Consider the following 17,432-nt stretch of genomic DNA (forward strand, 5'->3'; position numbering starts at 1 on the left):
GCGCGGCACAAGAGAGGCCAACAATGGTGGAAGGGTGAGAGTGCGTATAATCCATGGACTCAACATTAGTCATAAAGAACTCATATACTTATTGCAAAAATCTACAAGTCATCTAAATAAAGTACTATGCGCATGCTCCTAGGGGAAGGGTTGGTAGGAGTTAATCATCGCGCGATCCCAACCTCTACTCATAAGGAAGACAATCAATAAATACCTCATGCTCGAACTTCATCACATAACGGTTCACCATACGTGCATGCTACGGGAATCACAAACTTCAACACAAGTATTCTACAATCCACAATTAATCCACTAGCATGAATCTAATATCACCATCTTGATATCTCAAAACAATCATAAAGAATCAAACTTCTCATAGTATTCAATGCACTTTATATGAAAGTTTTTATTATATCCCTCTTGGATGCCTATCATATTAGGACTAAATTCATAATCTAAGCAAATTACCATGCTGTTCTAAAAGACTCTCAAAATAATATAAGTGAAGCATGAGAGTTCATTAATTTCTTCAAAATAAAACCACCGTCGTGCTCTAAAAGATATAAGTGAAGCACAAGAGCAAATGACAAACTACTCCGAAAGATATAAGTGAAGATCAATGAGTAGTCGAATAATTATGCAACTATGTGAAGATTCTCTAACATTTAGGAATTTCAAATCTTGGTATTTTATTCAAACAGCAAGCAAAACAAAATAAAATAAAATGACGCTCCAAGCAAAGCACATATCATGTGGTGAATAAAAATATAGCTCCAAGTAAGGTTACCGATGAACGAAGACGAAAGAGGGGATGCCTTCCGGGGCATCCCCAAGCTTAGGCTCTTGTTTGTCCTTGAATATTACCTTGGGGTGCCTTGGGCATCCCCAAGATTAGGCTCTTGCCACTCCTTATTCCATAGTCCATCGAATCTTTATCCAAAACTTGAAAACTTCACAACACAAAACTCAACAGAAAACTCGTAAGCTCCGTTAGTATAAGGAAATAAAATCACCACTTTTGGTACTTTTGTGAACTCATTCTTTATTTATATTGGTGTAATATCTACTGCATTCCAACTTCTCTATGGTTCATACCCTCCAATACTACTCATAGATTCATCAAAATAAGCAAACAACACATAGAAAACAGAATCTGTCAAAAACAGAACAGTCTGTAGTAATCTGTAACTCTCGAATACTTCTGTAACTCCAAAATTCTGAAATAAACTGGTGGACGTGAGGAATTTTTCTATTAATCTTCTGCGAAAAGAATCAACTTAAAATCACTCTTCTGTAAAAAAAATGACAGCTAATCTCGTGAGTGCAAAGTTTCTGTTTTTTACAGCAAGATCACATTAACTTTCACCCAAGTCTTCCCAAAGGTTCTACTTGGCACTTTATTGAAACAAAAGCTATAAAACATGATTAATACAGTAGCTTAATCATGTGGACACACAAAAACAGTAGGGGTAAATATTGGGTTGTCTCCCAACAAGCGCTTTTTTTTAATGCCTTTCTAGCTAGGCATGATGATTTCAATGATGCTCACATAAAAGATTTGAAACATAACGGGAGCATCATGAAGAATATGACTAACACATTTAAGCCTAACCCACTTCCTATGCACAGGGATTTTGTGAGCAAACAATTTATGGGAGCAAGAATCAACTAACATAGGAAGGGAAAACAAGCAAAACTTCAAGATTTTAAGCACATAGAGAGGAAACTTGATATTATTGCAATTCCTACAAGCATATATTCCTCCCTCATAATAATTTTCAGTAGCATCATGAATGAACTCGACAATATAACCATCACATAAAGCATTATTTTCATGATCTCCAAGCATAAAAAATTTACTACTCTCCACATAAACAAAATTCTTCTCATTCGGAATAGTGGGAGTATCATAAGGAACTCGAATACTATAAATTGTTTCCACATTAAAAGAGTAATGTTCAGAAAAAGGGTAATCATAATCATGACAAGTTTTGTAAATATAATCATCACTACTTTTTATAACATAAGTAGCATCACAATAATCATCACAAGTAGCAACTTTGTTCTCATCATAATCAATTGAAACCTCTTCCAAGATAGTGGAATCATTACTAAATAAAGTCATGACCACTCCAAATCCACTTTCATAATTGTCACATAAGATTCAACACCCCCAAAATAGTGGGATCATTACTTCCTAAAGTTGACACTCTTCCAAACCCACTTTCATCAATATAATCATCATAAATAGGAGGCATGCTATCATCATAATAAATTTGCTCATCAAAACTTGGGGGACTAAAAATATCATCTTCATCAAACATAGCATCTCCAAGCTTGTGGCTTTGCATATCATTAGCATCATGGATATTCAAAGAATTCATACTAACAACATCGCAGTCATGCTCATCATTCAAAGATTTTATGCCAAACATTTTATTGCATTCTTCTTCTAACACTTTGGCACAATTATCGGAATCCTTATTTTCACGAAAGACATTAAAAAGATGCATCATATGAGGCACCCTCAATTCCATTTTCTTCTTGTAGTTTTCTTTTATTAACCAACTAGTGATAAAACAAGAAACTAAAAGATTCGATTGCAAGATCTAAAGATATACCTTCAAGCACTAACCTCCCCGGCAACGGCACTAGAAAAGAGCTTGATGTCTACTACGCAACCTTCTTCTTGTAGACGTTGTTGGGCCTCCAAGTGCAGAGGTTTGTAGGACAGTAGCAAATTTCCCTCAAGTGGATGACCTAAGGTTTATCAATCCGTGGGAGGCGTAGGATGAAGATGGTCTCTCTCAAACAACCCAGCAACCAAATAACAAAGAGTCTCTTGTGTCCCCAACACACCCAATACAATGGCAAATTGTATAGGTGCACTAGTTCGGCGAAGAGATGGTGATACAAGTGCAATATGGATGGTAGATATAGGTTTTTGTAATCTGAAAATATAGAAACAGCAAGGTAACTAATGATAAAAGTGAGCACAAACAGTATTGCAATGCTTCGAAACAAGGCCTAGGGTTCATACTTTCACTAGTCCAAGTTCTCTCAACAAGGACAACATAATTAGATCATATAACAATCCCTCAACATGCAAAAAAGAGTCACTCCAAAGTCACTAATAGCGGAGAACAAACGAAGAGATTATTGTAGGGTACGAAACCACCTCAAAGTTATTCTTTTTGATCAATCCATTGGGCTATTCCTATAAGTGTCACAAACAGCCCTAGAGTTCGTAGTAAAATAACACCTTAAGACACAAATCAACCAAAACCCTAATGTCAACTAGATACTCCAATGTCACCTCAAGTATCCGCGGGTATGATTATACGATATGCATCACACAATCTCAGATTCATCTATTCAACCAACACAAAAGAACTTCAAAGACTGCCCCAAAGTTTCTACCGGAAAGTCAAGAAAAAAACGTGTGCCAACTCCTCTGCATAGATTCCCAAGGTCACGGAACCCGAAAGTTGATCACCAAAACACACATCAAGTGAATCAATAGACTACCCCATTGTGACCACGGGTATCCCACGCAAGACATACATCAAGTGTTCTCAAATCTTAAAGACTCAACCCGATAAGATAACTTCAAAGGGAAAACTCAATCCATTACAAGAATGTAGAGGGGGAGAAACATCATAAGATCCAACTATAGTAGCAAAGCTCGTGGTACAACAAGATCGTGCCAAATCAAGAACACGAGAGAGAGAGAGAGAGAGCAAACACATAGCTACTGGTACATACCCTCAGCCCCGAGGGTGAACTACTCCCTCCTCGTCATGGAGAGCGACGGGATGATGAAGATGGCCACCGGCGATGATTCCCCCCTCTGGCAGGGTGCCAGAACAGGGTCCCGATTTGTTTTTGGTGGCTACAGAGGCTTGCGGCAGCGGAACTCCGGATCTAGGTTATTTTCTAGAGGTTTGGGGATTTATAGGAGAGGTTGGTGTCGAGAACAAGTTAGGGGGCCCCACGGGAAGCCCATGAGGCAGAGGAGAGCGCCCTAGGTGGGCGGGCGCGCCGTCCACCTTCATGGGGCCCACGGGCCTCCCCTCCAGTAACTCTTTGTTCCAGTATTTTTTATATTTTCCTGAAAAAATCTACGTTGATTTTGAGCGCATTCTGAGAACTTTTATTTCTGCACGAAAAACAACACCACAGTAGTTCTGCTGAAAGCAATGTTAGTTCGGGTTAGTTCTAACCAAATCATACCAAAATCATGTAAAAAAATATTATAAACATGGCATGAATACATCAAAAATTATAGATACGTTCGAGACGTATCAACCTCACGGTCCCCTCAAGGGCGTGGGGGAGCTACTCTGTCACACACCTTCAACCGGAGCGCCTTGCTACCCAAGGCTATCTACCAGACTCAGATCTGGTTGCTACTTCTTGAGCTTACGTTGGTTTTTCCCTTGAAGAGGAAAGCGTAAAGCAGCAAAGTAGAGATAAGTATTTCCCTCGGTTGAAATCCAAGGTATCAATCCAGTAGGAGGAACACACAAGTAACCAATGGTTGCACCTACACAAAAAAACACATACTTGCTCCCAATGCGATAAAGGGGTTGTCAATCCCTTCACGATTACTTGCAAGGATGAGATTTGATAAAGATAGGTATAAAAGATAAATAAAATTGCAAAAAAATAATGGTAAATAAATTGCAGCAAGGTATTTTTGGGTTTTTGGTTTTATAGATCTGAAAATAATATGGTAAAAGATAGACCCGGGGGCCATAGTTTTCACTAGAGGCTTCTCTCTTGAAAGAACACATACAGTTGGTAAACAAATTACTATTGAGCAATTGATAAAAAAGCGCAAAGTTATGATGATATCTAAGGCAATGATCATGAATATAGGCATCACGTCCATGACAAGTAGACCGACTCCTGCGTGCATCTAGTACTATTACTCCACACATCGACTGCTATCCAGCATGCATCTAGTGTATTAAGTTAACAAGAACGGAGTAACGCCTTAAGCAAGATGACATGATGTAGAGGGATAGATCCAATTAATATGAACAAACCCCACCTTTTTATCCTTAATGACAATAATACAAATACGTGCCATGCCCCTTGCGTCACTGGGAATAAGCACCACAAGATTGAATCCATTACAAAGCACCTCTCCCATGGCAAGAAAAACCAATCTAGTTAGCCAAACCAAATCAATAGATCGGAGAGAAATACAAAGCTATCTTAATCATGCATAAAAGATTTGAGAGAAGACTCAAATAATATTCATAGATAATTTGATCATAAATCTACAATTCATCGGATCTGAACAAACGCACCGCAAAAGAAGATTACATTGAATAGATCTCCAAGAACATTGTATTGAAGATCAAAGAGAGAGAAGAAGCCATCTAGCTACTAGCTATGGACTCGTAGGTCTGTGGTAAACTACTCACACATAATCGGAAGGGCATCAAGGTTGATGTAGAGGCCCTCCGTGATCGAATCCCCCTCCGGCGGAGTACGAGAATAGGTCTCCAAATGGGATCTCATGAGGACAGAAACTTGCGGTGGCGGAAAAGTATTTTTTGTGTGCCCTGTGGCATACATGAAATATTTGGGTATTATAGAGCAAAGATTAGGGTTAGAGGAGCATCAGGGGGACACAAGCCCGGGGGGCACGCCTCCCGAGCTTGTCGCGAACTGGTGCTCTCTGACCTCCCCCAAAGTTTCCTGGGTGTCTTCTAGTCCAAGAAAAATCCTCAAAAAGTTTCGTTTCGTTTGGACTCTGTTTGGTATTGATTTTCTATAAACGACAAAACAAGGAAAAAACAACAACTGGCACTTGGCACTTGGTTAACAGGTAGTCCCAAAAAATGATATAAAATAGAATAATAATGCATATAAAACATCGAAGATCGATAATATAATAGCATGGAAAAATAAAAAATTATAGATACATTGGAGACATATCAAGCATCCCCAAGCTTAATTCATGCTCGTCCTCGAGTAGGTAAATGGTAAAAACAAATTTTTTGATGTGGAATGCTACCTAACATGCTAATGATGTAATATTTCTTATTGTGGCATGAATATTCAGATCCATAAGATCCAAAAGAAAAGTTTAATATTGACATAAAAACAATAATACTTCAAGCGTACTAAAAAGCAATCATGCCTTCTCAAAATATCATGGCTAAAGAAAGTTATCCCTACAAAATCATATAATATTATCATGTTCTATCTTCTTAACACAAAGTATTTATCACGCACAAACCCATTGACAAGCCAAGCAATTGGTTCATACTTTTTGACGCGCTTCAGCTTTTTCAGCTCTCACGCAATACATGAGCGTGAGCCATGGATATAGCACTATGGGTGGAATAGATGGTGGAGGTTGTGTGGATAAGACAAGAAATGAGAAAGTCTCACATTGACAAGGCTAATCGATGGGCTATGGAGATGCCCATCAATTGATGTCAATGCAAGGAGTAGGGATTTCTATGCAACATATGCGCTAGAGCTATAAGGGTATGAAAGGTCAAAAGAAAACTAAGTGGGTGTGCATCCAACTTGCTTGCTCATGAACACCTAGGGCAATTTGAGAAAGCCCATCATTGGAATATACAAGCCAAGTTCTATAATGAAAAATTCCCACTAGTAATATATGAAAGTGACAAAATACGAGACTCTCTATCATGAAGAACATGGTGCTACTTTGAAGCACAAGTGTGGAAAGTATAGTAACATTGTCCCATCTCTATTTTTCTCTCATTTTTTTTTCTTTTTTTTCTTTTTTTCTTTTGGGCTCTTTGGCCTCTTTTTTAATCTTGGGCTCTTTGGCCTCTTCTTTTTTGTCCAGATTCTCATCCCAACTTGTGCGGGAATCATAGTCTCAATCATCCTTTCCTCACATGGGACAATGCTCTCATAATGATGATCATCACACTTTTATTTACTTACAACTTGATACTAGAACAAAGATATGACTCTATATGAATGCCTCTGGAGGTATCCCGGGATTTGCAGTGATCTAGCATGACATGTACAAAAAATATGAATGGTGGGCAAGCCACAAATACTATGCCAACTATATGATCATGCAATGCAATATGAAAATGATGATATGTGTCATAATAAAATGGAACGGTGGATGTTGCATGGCAATATATCTCAGAATGGCTTATAAAAATGCCATAATAGGTAGGTATGGTAGCTGTTTTGAGGAAGATATAAGGTGGCTTATGCGTGAAAGAGCCTATCATATCACGGGGTCGGATGCACCGGCAAAGTTTGCACCGCAACTCAAGGTGAGTAAGGGCAATGCACGCTACCGAAGAGGCTAGCAAAATGTGGAAGGGTGAGAGTGCGTATAATCTATGGACTCAACATTAGTCATACAGAACTCATATACTTATTGCAAAAGTTTATTAGCCCTCGAAGCAAAGTACTACTGCGCATGCTCCTAGGGGGATAGATGGGTACGAAAAGACCATCGCTCGTCCCTGACCGCCACTCATAAGGAAGACAATAAAAAATAAATCATGCTCCAATTTCATAGCATAACGAGAGACCATACGTGCATGCTTTGGGAATCACAAACCTTAACACAAATTTTCTTACTAAACCACAATTACTCACTAGCATGACTTTAATATTCCTCCTTTAGATTTTGTTAATCTGTCAAGCCTTATCCCTGATGTCTGTTTCCGCTTGCGCCGTGGTGCTAGTTCAACAACGAATATGGAAAGTGTTAGTGAACATCAAACTGTGAGAGTACATATAAAGCAACATGCAACTGCAACTTGACTCGGTCAGGTACCGTCTTGGTGTTGATGCTCATGAGGTTCATCTGATCTTGCCAAGTCCTCTTGTGTCAGCAGTGCTTCGGAAGTAGTGTTAGGTGTGAAGGCAGCTTGGGAACTGGCCAGTTCTGGAGCAAATGAACGAGTAACTCGTTGAGATGCTGGTACAGTTGAAGCGGATGCTGCAGCTGGTGGAGCATGTGATACTGTGTTTGTAGATTTAGCCGGTGGACTTGGACCTTCTACTGCACTATAAGTACCAGCAAAATCTTGAGGGAAGATCCTTTTCCGTTTCACCCGACGAGTAACACCATTCCCTACTATATTCTTTTCCTTGCTCTTTTTTTACTTTGCCATGTCAAGCCGTACACACAACACAAAAGAATAAAATCGCTCTTCAGAACTCATTGATGCATGATACAGACAAGCAATACTTTGATGTAAGACAACCGTATGAGGATGGAATATGTAAGATAAATAGGACGGCATGACATATTCGCAGCTACGATGTGTAAACTAAGCAGAAGGATTTTCAAGAAAATAGAAGTAATGCAAGCTAGACACCATATGAAAGATGCAACCAATATCACTCTGCCTAGTTAAAAGTGTCTTTTCATAAGTGGCATTTTGAAAAATTAGAAGCAGTACAATGTAGAAATCAATGCAAGATGCAACCAATATCAAACTGCCATGTTAAAAGCGTCCGATCATGAGTGACTGATGCGGGATACACAACAACAGTACTTTGGTGTAAGAACATGGTATGATTGATAGATGAAGTGTATTCTAGACACAGAAAGGCATGTCATATGCACATGTATAATGTATAAACTCAGCAGGTGCAATTTAATCAAAATAGAAGAAATACAGGCTAGACAACATATGCAACATGAAACCAATTATCACACTGTCAACTTAGAGCAAGCCCCTGCAATGGTGGAGTACGGGAGATGAACTCATCATGTAGACTTGGGACTTCAACTTCATTAGCAGTAGCAGTGGCAAATCTAGAGAGTCTCTGTTTGCGTCAGTCCGGAGGACCACCAACATCCCCTAACTTACTCTTTTCCTTCCTATTTTCTGATATTGCCTTATGAAGTCAAAACGAAAATAATATGAATAAAATTAGCTCTGCATAACTGGTTGATGCATGATACAGACGAACACTACTTTGATGTAAGGCGAGCGCAGGATAGGAGGATGGAATATATACAAAAAAAGACAACATTGCATATTCAGACGTACGATAGGAGGATGGAATATGTATGAAAAACAGTAAGCAGAAGGCATTTCAACAAAATTAGAAGAAATGAAAGCTAGGCACCATATGAACATGCAACCAATATCACTCTATCAGGTAAAAAGTGTCTCGTCGTAAGTGCCATTTCAAGAAATTAGAAGCAGTACAAGCTAGAAGACAATGCAAGATGCAACCTACATCACACTCCCAAGTTAAATGTGTCTTATGGGTAAGTGATCGTTGCAGGTATAAGTTGTAAGCTACATAGATGCAATTCAACAAAATTAGAAGCAATACAAACTAGACATCATACGGAACACGCAACCACATATAACAGTTCTAAGTTAGAGCAAGCACCTGTGATGGTGGAGTAGGGGAGATGTGCTCATCATCTACACGTATGTTCTAGAAACAGGAACATGTGTCATATTCACAGGCATTATGTGTAAACTAAGCAGATGTAATTCAACAAAGTTAGAAGCAATACAAGCTAGACATCATACGCAACATGCAACCACATATAATAGTGCCAAGTTAGAGCAAGCATTTGTGATGGTGGAGTAGGGGAGATGTGCTCATCATCTACACATCTACATTGACTGTCTAGCCTTGCATTGTCTTGCGAATATTGTTGGGAGGATGGCGGAGTAGAATCTGTAGAGACCCTCCATTTCGGTTGCTCGGAAGGACCACCATCATCCAATGCCTTACCAATTTCCTTCTGCTTTATTGATTTTGCATTGTGAGGTCAAACCGACAAGAAAAAGGAATAAAATTCGCTCTTTAGAACTCATTCATGCATGATACTGACGAACATTACTCCGATGAAAGGCAAAGTCATGATACGAGGATGGAATATGTACGAAAAACTGGACGGCTTGACATATTCACACCTATGATGTCGTAACTAAGCAGAAGGCACTTCAACAAATTAGAAGCACTGCAAGCTAGACACCATATGGAAGGTGCAATCAATATCACTCTGCCAAGTTAAAACTGTATCGTCATAGGTGGCGTTCATCAAACTAGAAGCACTACATGCTAGAAATCATATTCAAGACGCAAACCAATCTCACACTGCGAACTTAAAGGTGTCCCATCATATGTGACTGATGCAGTATACACAAGAAGAGTAGTTTCATGTAAGAACATGCTGTGATAGACAGATATAGTATGTACCAAGAACAGGAAAGCGTGTCATATTCACACGTATCTTGTGTAAGCTAAGCAGATGCAGTTTACACTAATTAGGAGCAATACAAGCTAAACACCATATGCAACATGCAACCAGATATCACACTGCCAAGTTAGAGAAAGCACCTTGGATGGTGGAGTAGGGGAGCGGAGACTTGGAACTTGTAATGCACTAGCAGTACAAGGACAATCCGTACAGATGCTCCGTTTACGTTGCTGCAGAGGACCACCATCATTGCCTTCCTTGCTCTTTTCCTTCCTCTTTTTTGATTTTGCCTTGTCAAGTTAAACACACAAGAAAAAGGAATAAAATTTTCTCTTTAGAACTCCTTGATGCATGATACTGACGAACACTACTTTCATGTAAGACAGCCGCATGATAGGAGGATGGAATATGTATGAAAAACAGGACGACATGACATATTGACATGTATGATGTATAAAGTGTATACTAAGCACAAGGTGTTTGAACTAGTTAGAAGCAATGCAAGCTAGAAACCATATGAAAGATGAAACCAATATCACTCTGCCAAATTAAAAGGGTGGCCTAACAAATGTATTTGACCAAATTAGAAGCAATACATAGCAACAGGCTAGAAATAATATGCAATATGCAACGAATAAAGGTGTCTCATCGTAAGTGATTGATGCAGGATACAGAAGAGAGGTAGTTTCATGTAAGAACATGGTTAACACATAGATGTAGTGTGTTCCAAAAATAGGAAGGCATGTCATATTCACAGGTATAATGTGTAAACTAAGCAGACGCAATTTACCCTAATTAGAAGCATTACAAGCTAGACACCGTATGAAACATGCAACCACATATCACACTGCGAAGTTAGAGCAAGCACCTGCGATGGTGGTGTAGGGGAAGTGCGGTCTTCAAGTACAGAGCTACATTCAATATCTTCATTTAGGCTTGTTGTTTCTTGAGAATCATGTGGAGAGGATGAAACTGCACTCTTTATAAGTGTAGCATGTCTCATACTAACCCACGGGCGTGACTGTGTCATCATAAGCGATAGATGCAGGATACACAAGAACAGTAGTTTGATGTAAGAACATGGTGTGATAGGCAGATGTAGTATGTACCAAAAACAGGAAGGCATGTCATATTCACATGTATAATGTGTAAGCTAAGGAGATGCAATTTAACAAATTAGGAGCAATACAAGCTAGGCACCATATGCAGCATGCAACCAGATATCACACTGCCATGTTAGAGCAAGCACCTGGGGTTGTGGAGTAGGGGAGATGAGATTTGGAGCTTGCACTGTAGTAGGAGTAGCAGGAGAATCTGCAGAGATCATCTGTTTCGGTTGCTCTAGAGGACCACCATCATTCCGTTCCTTCGTCCTTTTAGATTTTGCCTTGTCAAGTAAACACACAAGAAAAAGGAATGAAATTCGCACTTCCAAATTCGTTGATGCATGATACTAATGAATACAACTTTTATGTATGGCAACCACATTGTAGGAGGATGGAATATGTAGGAAAAATGCTAAGTAGAAGGCATTTCAACAAATTGGAAGCAATGCAATCTAGACACCATATGAAAGATCCAACAAAATCACTCTACCAAGTTAGATGTGTCTCATTATAAGTGGCACTTCAATAAATTAGAGGCAATACATGTTTGAAATGATATGCAAGATGCAACCAATATTACATTGTCAACTTGAAGGTGTCTCGTCAGAAGTGATTGATGAGGGATACACAAGAAAAGTAGTTTGATGTAAGAACATGGTTAATAGAAAGATGTAATATGTACCAAAAATAGGAAGGCATGTCATATTCACAGGTATAATGTGTTAACTAAGCAGATGCAATTTACCATAATTAGAAGCATTACAAGGTAGACACCAGATGCAACATGCAACCACATATCACACTGTCAAGTAAGAGCAAGCACATGCGATGGTGGTGCGAGGGAATTGTGGTCATCAACTAGAGAGCTACGTTGACTATCTTCATTTAGCCTTGCTGTTTCTTGAGAATCATGTGGGGAGGATGACACTGCACTCTTTAAACGAGTAGCGCGTCTCACAGTAACCCACTGGGGTGACTGTCTCATCATAAGTGATTAATGAGGGATACAAAAGAGCATTAGTTTGATGTACGAACATGGTTAATAGACATATGTAGTATGTATCAAAAACAGGAAGGCATGTCATTATCAAAGGTATAATGTGTAAAGTAAGCTGCAAATTGCAAGCAATACAAGCTAGATACCATATGCAACATGCAACCAAATTTGACAATGCGAAGTTAAAGCAAGCACCTGGGATGGTTGTGTGTGGAAATTGAGATCATCAACTGCAGAGCTACGTTTACTGTCTCCATCTGCTGGCACTGCACCCTTTAGAGAGCTGAGACGCGTAGTGCTTATCTTCGAATTACACTGGAGCGACTTCTGTCTTGTCTTTTTTGTATTCATCAACACTGCGTCAGAGTCTGAAATACCCATGCATAAAAAACAATAGTGTGAGTATGGGTGAAGTGTGTGCACAAGTAGTACAGTGTAAATGTTGCAGATAGCAGGTCGGTGAGAAATATATGACGGGAGACATATGATAGCTCTGCAACATGCATGGCACACGAAATTACTAGATTCTAGGATTTTGAAATATGAGCACAGGGATGGCTGGGAAATGCAGATGCTCCTCCAGCACACCACAAGGTGTGGTCCTATTGAGGGAGTCCTGGATTAGGGGGTCCTCGGACAGCCGGACTATATCCTTTGGCCGGACTGTTGGATTATGAAGATACAAGATTGAAGACTTCGTCCCGTGTCCGGGTGGGACTCTCCTTGGCGTGGAAGGAAAGCTTGGCAATTCGGATCTGTAGATCTCCTCCCTTGTAACCGACTGTGTAACCCTAGCCCCCTCCGGAGGGTTTAGTCCGTAGGACAACAACAATCATAATCATAGGCTAGCTTCTAGGGTTTAGCCTCTACGATCTCATGGTAGATCAACTCTTGTAATACTCATATCATCAAGATCAATCAAGCAGGAAGTAGGGTATTACCTCCATCGAGAGGGCCCCGCTCAAAGGTTTATTTTTAGATTAATACCATGTGTAAACCTTTTTCACTGTCTCTTGTTGCTTCACACCCTCCGGATACTAAAAATAACCAAGAGGGATGCTGGCGATATTGGCATTTCGCCACGTCAGACTAATGCATGTATCTGGAAATTCAGGGCTTACTATCGAGGGCGTCAAGCAGCCCAGTATGTGTTGTAAAGACCGAATACCTTAGGGTGTGTTCGGCGTCGCGTGTTTGGCCTTATATGCATCAGCTCCGAATCATGTCTTTGGTCAATAGTTGGGTTTGCACGGCTCCCGTGTTTTGCTACCTTACGTTCCGCTCTATCGGCTAAGGTGGCACCGGGAGAACTACTGCGATTGTGCCCTGGTTCATCTGGACGAGCACCTCAGTAGAGAAAGCAGAAAACTGACTGTCATGATAAAGCGCAAGACTAGTCAACCACTCGATGACTCAGCGGAATCTTCGCGATTCCTCCGCATTAACGAAGGGCCGGTTTCCCGGTCATGTATGTACGCGCCCCGTATTCAAATGAGCGCGGAAGTACCAGGGATTATATAGTAGCCCCACCGTCAAACTCCTATGGCTAAGTGAAAGTGTTAAAGCTATATAGTCCGATTGCCTTGTTCGCCGCGCCATCACCTCCTTAACAGACCAAGACGTTGGATCAAGTGTGAATACGCATTTTTCCGAACACCCCCGCATTATATGCGTGGGGGCTGAAGCCGACGACTGTAAACTTTCAGGTATATACCTACATAAACGGCCGCACAGGAGGCATCATAATACTTTTAGGCAAAAGTATAAACATAGCCCTTATAACCCAAATAGCATTGTTTTTACAATTGGGATACATGTCACTCAAACATGGTACTCTTCGAGCACTGAGCCTCTATTAAACGAGCACCTTCTAGGACTTCTTCAAAATAGTGCTCGGCCGAAACCTGGCCTACGGCTGGACCCCGTGTTGCAATAGTGGTGGCCTCCATCTCTGCCCAGTATGTCTTAACACGGGCAACAGCCATCCCCGCACCCTCTATGCACGCCGACCTCTTTACAGCGTCGATATGCGGCACAGCACCAAGTAATCGTTGCACTAACCCAAAATAACTATTCGGCCTTGGTCCTTCTGGCCAAAGATGATCCACGACAGACCTCATGGCAAGCCCAGACAACCTGTGGAGCTCAGCCCACTCGGCCATTTGCTCATTTAACAGTAGCGGACGCGTTGGAGCACTGAACTGCGACCAGAACAACTTTTCCACTTCGTGATCTTTCTGATCTTTGAAAAACTTCGTCGGATCAGCAACACTCGTTGCCAAGTCCAAGTATGCATCTGCAGCACTCCATAATTGATCCAGAGGGGCATACTTCGGATCTCGGCATACTTCGGATCTCTGAACTTCATCCGCAACAAAAAGGGCTTCCTAGCCGTGATATCTCCGGCTTGACGAAGCTCCTCCTTCGCCGCTCTAATTCTAGAGTGGGTTTGCTTGGCTGCTACCATGGCTTTCTACAGGTCCGCCGCTTTCTCTTGGCTTTCCTATTCAAGAAGCTCATAACGGTCGGCGGCATCTTTCAACTCAACAGCCATCTTGGCTATTTTATCTTTGCTCTGGCGATGCGCAGCCTGTTCGGCTCTTAAATCTTCGACCGCCTTTAGGGCGGCCGCATCACTTGTCCTGGCTTGTTCCTTGGCTCGGGCAAGTTCCGCCCGAAGGATCTCCACGGCGGCAGCTCCATCTGCAGTCACAGCATATTATAGATACTAGCATCATGCTCCTCTTAATATATGTTGACCACCGGAGAATACATACCCTGTGCCTTGTCAAGCCGCTTGTTTACAAGCACGATGTCGGCATCTGCCGCATCAAGTTGCCGCCTCAGTTCGGCAAATTCGCCAGTCCGGCCAGCCACCGGACCCTCAGCCGCCTGCACATGAAAGCGGCATGATCATTACCTGGGACTATGATCCTCTGTTTGCCGCCTTTGGACAGCAACCAGAGTCTCAGGGGCTACTGTCTGCATAGGGCACACCTAGCGTGTGCGGTACCATCAAAAAATATATATATTACTTTGCGTACCTCAAAGCCTCTTAGCAGGCTCATAAAAGCTTCATGCAACCCACTTTTGGCGGATGAGATCCTCTGAACCACCGTACCCATTAAAGTACGATGCGCCTCTGAGATAGCCGCTTGCTCCAGAAGACTCATCAGTGCGTCCGGTCGCGCACCGGACAGTCCCGAACTCTTTCTGTTGTTCTCCTTAGGAGCCGAATACTCCGGACTTCAGGTGGCCGAATGGTTACGTTCTGGTCTTGGTGGATCAGGAGAAATCCTCCATGACGACACCTCAGGGTCATCCGCCTCATGAGGCGGGGAGGCAGGGGGAGGCGTTTTGCTCTCCATCATCTCCGGAAGAAGATCCCCCGAAGGTGAACTCTGTCGAGAAGAGCTACGATCCGAACTGCAAGACATACGTCTCGGTTATTGTCCTCAGAGATGAAGCGGGATATATTTACCAAAAGTACTCTTGTTCACTTACCGCTCGGTGGAGGGCTGATCCCCTTGTGGGCACTGTGCGGTAAGGATGCCCTCCGGGGCAAGACCCCCTGGCGAAGGTTTCTTCCCTCATTTGGAAACCCTCGTTTCCAAATCTTCAGAGGCGGTCCTCTTCCGTCCTCGGGGAGAGGGAATTTTAGATTCTTCTCCCCGGTTATCCTCCTTCGCGGAGACACTAATTCCCCCGGTTCGGATGAGTAATGCGTGAGGCCCGCTTTCGGCTTCTTTATTCCTCCCTTTATCTTCCTCTGATGGCACCTGATAATGTGCATACTCAAGCATCCTGGCTAGTACATGATCCAGTGAGCTTTCAGGAAGAGGGGCCGAACACCTGATCATCTTCGCCTTTTTTATCCAGTCCTGGTCAAAGAGCGACTTTTCAGAATGATGTTGTGATAAATAAAAAGACAGCGTGTTCGGCCGGAGAATTACTTACCTGGGTATCTGGACGATTGCAGATTAGACCCGCATCCTCGGTGGTGTCCGGACACTTTATTCGTGGTCCCAAGAACAATCCATACATCCCTTCGAGCGTCACGCCGAAGAATTGCTGAATAGTTCGCGGTCCTTCCGGGTTGAACTCCCACATTCGGAGAGGTCGACGTTGGCATGGCAGGACCCGACAAACTAGCATGACTTGCATTACCTTGACAAGGCTGACATCTCTCTCGAGGAGATCTCAGATGCGACTCTGCAGTGTCGGCACGTCATTAACCGGCCCCCAGTCCATCCCCTTGTTGACCCACGACGCCAGTTGTGGCGGGGGGACTGAACAGAAGGCGGGGGCAGCTGCCCACTTAGTACTTCAGGGAGCCGTGATGTAAAACCACTCCCGCTGCCATAAGTTGGACATCTCCGGGAAGGAACCCTTTGGCCATGGAGCATCGGCGCCTTTGCTTATTATGGCACCTCCACACTCTGCGTGTCACCCATCGATCATCCTCGGCTTCACATTGAAGGTCTTGAGCCATAAGCCGAAGTGTGGGGTGATGCGGAGGAAGGCTTCACACATGACGATGAACCACGAGATGTGAAGGATGGAATCCGGAGCCAGATCATGGAAATCGAGCCCGTAGTAGAACATAAGCCCTCTAACAAAGGGATCAAGACTAAAACCTAGCCCTCGGAGGAAGTGGGAAACAAATACGACACTCTCGTAGGGTTCGGGAGTGGGGATGACCTGCCCTTGAGCAGGCACCTTTGCGAGATTTCGGCGGTCAGATACCTGGCTTCTCTTAGCTTCTTGATGTCCTCCTCTGTGACGGAGGAGGCCATCCACCAGCCTTAAAGGTTGGATCCGGACATGATTGAAGGTCCTAAGCGCTTAGCCTTCGCCTTGGGTGTTGGAATTCGAGGTGGGGGAAGAGAAGGATCGAGCGCGAGAAGGAAAGGACATGCCTTGGCCCCTTTATAAAGAGGGTGAATATCAACCGTCCTCCGCGCGGCCTTCTGGAGCCTAAAATCGAGGGGTCATACCAGCGGGCACGATTGCGTTACCCACACCCGTATTGATGAGAATCCCGTGATAAGGGGAACACGATCTCTGCTTTGACAATACGTGCCAATAAAACTGCCTTGCAACATGTGAAGTGGCAGGCTGGGAA

The sequence above is a fragment of the Triticum aestivum genome, chromosome 3D (assembly GCF_018294505.1).
Source record: "Triticum aestivum cultivar Chinese Spring chromosome 3D, IWGSC CS RefSeq v2.1, whole genome shotgun sequence".
Taxonomy (NCBI): domain Eukaryota; kingdom Viridiplantae; phylum Streptophyta; class Magnoliopsida; order Poales; family Poaceae; genus Triticum; species Triticum aestivum.